Source organism: Cannabis sativa, chromosome 6 (assembly GCF_029168945.1).
Source record: "Cannabis sativa cultivar Pink pepper isolate KNU-18-1 chromosome 6, ASM2916894v1, whole genome shotgun sequence".
Taxonomy (NCBI): domain Eukaryota; kingdom Viridiplantae; phylum Streptophyta; class Magnoliopsida; order Rosales; family Cannabaceae; genus Cannabis; species Cannabis sativa.
Window position 1 is genome coordinate 64,425,923 of NC_083606.1, and position 8,365 is coordinate 64,434,287.

The window sequence follows — 8,365 nt, forward strand, 5'->3', positions numbered from 1 at the left end:
ATGAGGTATTGGCTGGTCAAGCCAAAGACTTTTCAGTGTCAGATAGTGGAATGCTTTTGTATAAAGCCAGGGTTTGTGTCCCGAGCAGTGTGGACTTGAGAAACGAGATCTTTGAGGAGGCTCATTCTACCCCGTATTCTCTGCATCCCGGCACCACCAAGATGTACCAAGATTTGAAACCGTACTTCTGGTGGAACGGTATGAAGAAGAATTTGGTAGAATTCGTATCGAGATGCCTCACTTGTCAGCAGATCAAGGCTGAACATCAGAGACCGGCGGGGGTTGTTGCAGCCTCTAACCCTACCAGAATGGAAATGGGAGGATATTACGATGGATTTTGTGGTCGGGTTACCTAGGACCACGGGTATGTATGACTCCATCTGGGTAGTGGTGGATCGATTTACGAAATCTGCTCATTTTCTGCCGGTTAGAACAACGTTTACAGTGGATCAGTTGGCAGAGTTATATGTCAGGGAGATAGTGAGACTTCACGGGGTACCGAAGTCTATAGTTTCGGACAGGGATCCGAAATTCACCTCCAAATTTTGGCAAAGTTTGCAACGGGCAATGGGTACGAAGCTGAAATTCAAGATGCGCATTCCATCCTCGGACGGATGGTCGGTCCGAAAGGACAATTCAGATATTGGAGGATATGTTGAGAGCCTGTGTTATGGACTTTGAGGGTTCATGGAGCAAATATCTACCGTTGATAGAGTTCTCTTACAACAACAGTTATCAGAGTACGATAGGGATGGCTCCCTATGAATTGTTGTACGGTAGGAAGTGTAGATCCCCTATCCACTGGGATGAGACAGGGGAGAGGAAATACCTAGGTCCAGAGTCAGTTCAGCGGACCAATGAGGCAATAGAAAAGATTAAAGCTAGAATGCTTGCCTCACAGAGCAGACAGAAGAGTTACGCAGATCCGAAACGTAGAGATGTTGAGTTCCGAGTAGGGGACCATGTGTTTTTGCGAGTATCTCCGATGAAGGGGATTAAACGTTTCGGGAAAAGAGGCAAGTTATGCCCTAGGTTTACAGGACCTTTCGAGATTCTCGAGAAGATAGGTCAAGTGGCATATCGGTTAGCATTGCCTCCAGCTTTATCAGCAGTGCACAACGTATTTCATGTCTCAATGTTGAGAAAATACGTTTCAGACCCCTCTCATATACTCAGTTATGAGAGCCTTCAGCTTCAGTCAGATATGTCTTATGAGGAACGGCCCGGTGCAGATCCTGGATAGAAAGGATAAAGTCCTTCGGAATAAGACCATAGCGTTGGTCAAGGTTCTCTGGAGAAACAGTAAGGTGGAAGAAGCCACCTGGGAGCTTGAGTCAGATATGCGAGCTCAATATCCAGAGTTATTCAGGTTAGATTTCGGGGACGAAATCCTTTTAAGGGGGGGATAGTTGTAAAGCCCGCTTAGTTAATTTGGAAATTAGCAGTTGTTTATGTTTAATCATGAAATTATTTATAGCCATTTAAATAATTTATTATGGATATTTATGGAATTCAGATATGCATGAGTATGTTATCAGTAGCTTTTATATTTCGCATTTCCGGTGTCCGGTATTTTGGAACGCGGCGTTTGGCTCAGTAGAAATCACAACTTAGTATGTTAGTATTTTGGGGACGGGTTTTAGACATTGGGAATGTCGGGAATGGCCGGGAATTTAGAATGTCCCAAAAAAATACCCCTTTAGTATGATTTTCATGATTTTATGGTGGAGGGGCAAAATGGTCTTTTTGCCCCATTAGTGTTTTGTCTTATGTGATTTATTAAATGGAAAAATAAATGTTTATTTTTATTATACATGGCTGAAATAAATGATTTATGTGATTTATAATCCTCTTTTCTCAAGCATTCAACACTTAGTCAATTTTGAAAGAAAATTCCAAAAACTCACACACACAAACACTCTCTCTTTTCGGCCAAGCTTTGAGCAGCAAGGAGGGGGTTTTTCTCCTTTGATTTTGGCTGGTTATTCATCATCTCTTAAGGTTCATTGCAAGCTAGGTTGGTTCTTGTCTTTCTCTCTTTAAATTCTTGAGAAAAATGTGAAAAAAATGAGATGCATGCATGATTTCTAGTTGATTTTGCTGCTGTGTTTTTGTGGTTAAATTGTGTGATTCAAAGTATGTTTATGTGATGTTAATTGAGTTGTTTGAAGCATGCTAGATAGGGTGTTCAAAGCTTTTAGTTTATATGTGAAAATATGTGATTTTGAGAGAAAATGCTATGTTTGGTTTCTGTGAATTGCTGGATGTTTCTGTATGTTTTCAGAGATGATTATATGCTTACTTGAGTAGAATTAAATAGGTTAGGATGCATGTTAGGTGGTTTTGCTCAAGCTTGAGTTTGGAACTCAAAGCTTGAGCTCCAATGGTGAATTTTGCATATGTGGTTTCTGGGTAGGTTTGATGCTCTAGAATTGTTATTTGGGGCATATAGAACAGGTCTGGAAAGTTTGGGACCAATTGGGTTTGAATTGGTCAAGTTAGGAGATTTTTAGTTGGCTGCCTGCGAGGAACCGGAATTCCGGTTGAGCATCCGGAATTCCGGATGGGGGTTCAGAATTTCCCGAGCCGGGAATTCGGTTGGGCAACCGGTCTGTAGGTTGGGGGATTTTTCGTAACCACTAGTTTTCCTCGTTTTTGGGTTTTTAGGGGTATTGCCATGCTTTTTATCGATAGGGAAACTTTTAGTATCGACTTTTAGTCCCCGGGAAGTGATTTAGCGTGTCACTTATAGCGTTGTGATTTTTATGGTTTAGGAGCCGATGTCCGTAGTTCGGCTTCGGTTCCGGTCGGGTTGGCCAAGCACACTGAAATCGGAATCCTGTAAGATTAGTATAACGGTATGCATATGTAGATTACATGTTTAGCGTGCATGTAGGAAGCCCGCTAGATTACATTAGTTATGTATTTAGGCTTCGAACCATCCAACCCCGTCACGTCGGTACGAGTGGAGTATGACCCGGCGGCGGAGTATGACCAAGTTCGGCCGATCAGTCGACACTTGGTTGGTGGTTCGGGGCTATTGACCTATCCCGTCGGTACGGCGGAGTATGACCAATGGCGGAGTATGACCGGTTCGACCGATCAGGAGGATACTTGTCAATAGTACCGTCCCCTGAACGTTCAAAACTCAGTACCATGTTGGACATGGCAGTAGTGCTCAGTACCATGTTGGACATGGCAGTAGCGGGACTCAGTATCGTGTTGGACACGGCAGTCAGTTTTATGTATGATATTATTATGCTTTTCTTACTGAGTCTGTCGACTCACAGTTTATGTTCATGTGTAGGTAAAGGCAAGGCAGTTGCTGATGGACCGTGAGCGAGCTTATGAGATTGTACATGTCGGGGCGGTTAGGCCTGGAGCGTACGATCCTCGGGACAGCACGGCTGAGATTTTTGTAACTGTCGTTAGACGACTTTCATTTTGATGTAAAAGTTAATCAGTTAAAAACGTTTGTAAATATTTTTATAAATCGGGATCCCGAGACTTTTTGTAAAATGGTTTATAAGTTTAATGAAAAAGCAAAATTTTAATTAATCACGTTTTTCCATAAATCTCGTTGATTAGCAACGAGCTGCACAGTACGTTTAAAAATCACGTAATACGCCTAAGATAGTTAGGGTGTTACATGACAAATGCGAGTATTCGACCTAGAATGGCGAGTACTCGACTGGGAATGCAAGAACAATCAACAAGGCTGGAAAAATATCAATAAGACAAAGAATTAGAGTGGTTCAGTCAGATTGTGATCTGCTTAGTCCACTGTAGCAAAGGATTCGTAGGTGCCATTTTCATGGTGGATCACCCATTTATATACAAAGTAGGTGTCCAAATCGGTTACATAAGGATCACATTCATTGTTAATCCTTTATTTACATATTGAATTGCAATAAATAAACCCAAACAACGTTAACATTAATAAATGAGTGACAGTTACTAAGTCCATCAACGTATGCGTCTTCCGCATCTGCGAGTTGACGGTTCATGTTCAGTTTGTTGAGCTCGAAGGGTCATTAGTATGTTTGGAACGTCTGCGCCCTTAGGTAACCGCCTCTTGTAGACATCGCATGTTGAGCTGGCTGAACCTAGACATGCAAATTTATATCGGTTTGTCAGGGCTATTGGGTCGTTGGGACCAAATTGCATCATAGAGAGTTGGTCTCTATGCTTTCGCAGAAATATAGAGGGGATACTCGCACATGTTCTGACACACGCGAGTTGGATATACCCCGCATAATGTGAATTGCGGTTACGTGGTTCGACTTAGGTCGTACTCGCAGTATCTCGCTGGTTTTATCCTGGGCGAGGTCTAAACTTCGAGAAGTCTCTTACGGACATTTCAGCTTTCATTGGAAATCTTAATACACGTGTCCTTTAAATAGGAGTCTGGTCTCGAGTTTCTAGGTGAGAGAAATCTCACTATAACACTCGGTTATATAGACCCATGGTCCCCGCACTAGTTAAGATAATATTGCTTGTAAGACTCATATAATTGGTTTTGATTAATCAAATATAATTCCCAAATTAGACTATGTTCATTTGTGAAATTTTCACTAAGTAAGGGCGAAATTGTAAAGAAAGAGTTTTAGGGGCATATTTGTTAATTATGATACTTTGTATGGTTCAATTAATAAATATGATAAATGACAATATTATTTAATAATTATTTATAGTTATTAAATAGTTAGAATTGGCATTTAAATGGTTGAATTAGAAAATTGGTATTTTTGAGAAAATCAGATGCAGAAAAGATAAAACTGCAAAGTTGCAAAAAGTGAGGCCCAAATCCACAAGTATAGGGCCGGCCACTTTTATAGGAATTTACCTCTGATATTTTCATTATTTTAATGCCAAATAATTCAAACCTAACCCTAGTGGAATGCTATAAATAGATAGTGAAGGCTTCAGGAAAATTACACTTTTCTTCTGACACTTAAATTTTCTACTTTTTCATTCAGAGAAAAACCTGAGCCTTCTCTCTCCCTATCTTTGGCAAAACCCACTCTCTCTTCCTTCTTCCTTAAATTTCGATATTCTTAGTGTATGAGTAGTGCCCATACACAGCAAGTGATACCTCAATCATAGTGAGGAAGATCGTGAAGAAAGACATTCAGCAAAAGGAGTTTCAGCATCAAAGATTCAGAGAAAGAGATCCAGGTTCAGATATTGATAATGCTCTGCTACAGAAAGGAATCAAGGGCTAGATATCTGAACAGAAGGAGTCATTATATTCCGCTGCATCCAATGGAAGGTTTCCTAAACTTTATACGTGTTTATTTCATCGTTTTAGAAAGTTCATATTTAGGGTGTTAATCAACATACTTGTGAGTAGATCTAAGATCCTGGTAAAATAATTTCCAACAACTGGCCTCAGAGTCATGGTAATTGATTTACTTGCAAGAAATTTGGACTTTAAAACGATTGTTTGTTTGTTTTTGGATGGTATCATGTTGTATTGAGTGTTATTTGATGATTGATTGGTGTTTGTGAATTTTCGTTAAAAATAATTGAATATCTGTTTCTGGAATTATTTTTATTGGATAGTATGGAAAAAGTTAAGCAACTTACTTTTTACAGAACTCAATTTCGATTTAATTTGAATTAGTTATGATTTTTTGAAGATTCGAAAAAATCGGAGTTGTGCTGAAATTTTCCTGCGATCGCGAAACCTGTCCGTACAGCCCACAATTTTTTTCGTTTTTCTTCGATTTTTCATGTTTTTTCATGGAATTAACTTCCAATTTTTTGTGTAGTTCTGTATTTATACTATTACTATTCCTAATTCAATTCTAATTATCATTTTGAATTAATTTAATATTTTTTAAATTTAATTCAAGATATTAGTGTAATTTGAATTTGAAAATAGTTAGTATCCATCTTTTTTTGCTTAATAATCTATCTGATTTTTTAAATTTGAATATATCTTATCTTATTTTTAAATTTAAGGTTAGATTTTAAATATTTTAAATTAATTTTTTTTAAAATAATTTGACCTTATTTAAATTTAAAATAAGATAACTATAATCATGTAATTTTAAAAGGGTGTAAGATATTTAGCTAACTTTTAAATTTTGTTATTTTATTTATTTAAATTACATTTAAAATCTAAAAAAGATATTCATTTATCTTTTATAATTTTTTATTTAATTTTTATTTATAAAATAACATTTAATTTTAAAAGTAGTTAGCAAATTTTGAAATAATATTTAGGTTGGTTGAAACTTAATTTTTCAAAATTGTAGGTTTAATTTTAAATTTCAATTATTTTAAAAAAATTTCGAATTTTTCAAATATTTTTTTTAAATTTTCGAAAATTATTTTTTATTTAATTAATTATTTTCGAAATTAATTATTTAATTTAAAATTAAATAAATCCTACATCCAACTATCCAATTAACCTTGTTACAGGAGTATGTGTTTTAGCTTATGTGTAAGTTTTCAAAACCTATTATTGCTTGATTGCAAATAGCCATGGTTAACTTGTTGACAGATCCAATGATCTGATTTTAATTCATGGCTCCCTTGGTCAAGTTAATAATTTGTAACAGGTATATTTACAATCTTCTTTCATCTGTGTATGACCTAGCAACATGATAGGACCCATCCAAAGTGTGCCTGTGTGAGCCTATGTGTTTAATTTCATTATAGATGCATATAGGTTGTTGTTGCTAAATAAATTATCATAGTTCTTGATAGATTTTATTTAGGCCCATTTAGTTTTTGGGCCTATTCAATTAATAACAGTTGTTCATTTTAAGGTTAAATTCCTCTCTTTTGAGCTTTGTGTGAGAGTTGGGAGCCATAGAAGTGGGTACGACATACTGAACCCAGCACCCCCTCACATGAACCACCCCAATTGTGAAGGCCCATTTGCCTGATTTGAATAACTGTACTAGGTTAATTCAACTAGTTTAACCTAATAAAATTGATTAGAATCATAATTAATTTCATTTATTTTGAAATTAATTTAAGAAAATTATAGTTTAAAGAATTTTTTATTCTAAGCTAAACTATATGTATTTTCTTGTATTTAATTAAATATAGAATTATAACCATCTAGATTCTTTCTGAAGCTTAATTTAAATTTTCATTAAATATTCCTATTTAAGTTGATATTTAGTTATCTCTAACTAATCAACTTAAATTTGAATATCTTTTGGATTTAAAATTTCAAAATTAAGTTGAGAAATTTTAGGCATTGGTTATTAAGATTCTTTAGATATTTTTTAAGTTAATATCTTTTCGAATATTAACTTAAAATGGAATATTTTAGATATTTTTTGAGTTAATATCTTTTCGAATATTAACTTAAATAGAATATTTTCAAATTAAGTGGTTACAACTTAATTTTTGATATTTAATTAAATTTAAATTTGAAAATATTTAAGTTCTAGATTTTTTCTAATACAACTTAAATTAGATATTTTTTCAAATTTTGTGGAAAAGATAATTAGTCAAATAAGATATTTTCTAGATAGTTATTTCTAGACTACTTATTATTTCTAATATTAAATAGGAAAATATTATACATTGTGAAATTAATTATTTATATAATTAATTTTGATACAATTTATTTTAAGTATATTTTACCTAGTATTAAACTAGAGATTAATAATTAAGCCTTCTCTACACTTAATTATTTATTTCTTGAATTTAATACATTTAATTAATTTGAAAATTAAATATCTAAGTTGATTTTCATCATGATACTTAAATATTTCTTTTTCATGACACTTAATTAAATGGAAAATTATTTTTAGTTGAAATTTAATTTTTTCAACTAAATTTAAATAATTTTCAAAATATATTTTTTTCTTTATTTTATTAATCAAATTTCGAAATTGCATTTCTTAAATGCTGGAATTTCGAATTTTATTTGAAAAATAGATTAAAGTTGTAAATTATTTATTTTAATTTTGGACCAACTTAAATCAATGATTTTTTCATTAATTGATTAATTTAAAATACATGAATTAAAATATATTATTAGAAATTGAATTAATTAGTCAAAGAAAAATCTAGATAGATGATATTTTTGCTTGAAGTATTTTTCTAGTGTATTTAATTAAATAGAAAATTAATATTTAAGTTGATTTTCATCATTATACTTAAATATTTGAAATTTTTCTTATATATTTAATTAAATAGGAAAATTATATTTTTTGTTGTAAATTAATTTTATTAATTAATTTTGGGCCAACATTAAATTAGAATAATTTTTCCAGGATTAATTTTTTTTTATTATTTTAACATGCATTTTCGAAAATTGTGTCCTTGAATACTTTAATTTTTTGAAATGCAATATATATTTATAGAAAATTAAATTTGAGTTGTAAATTAATTT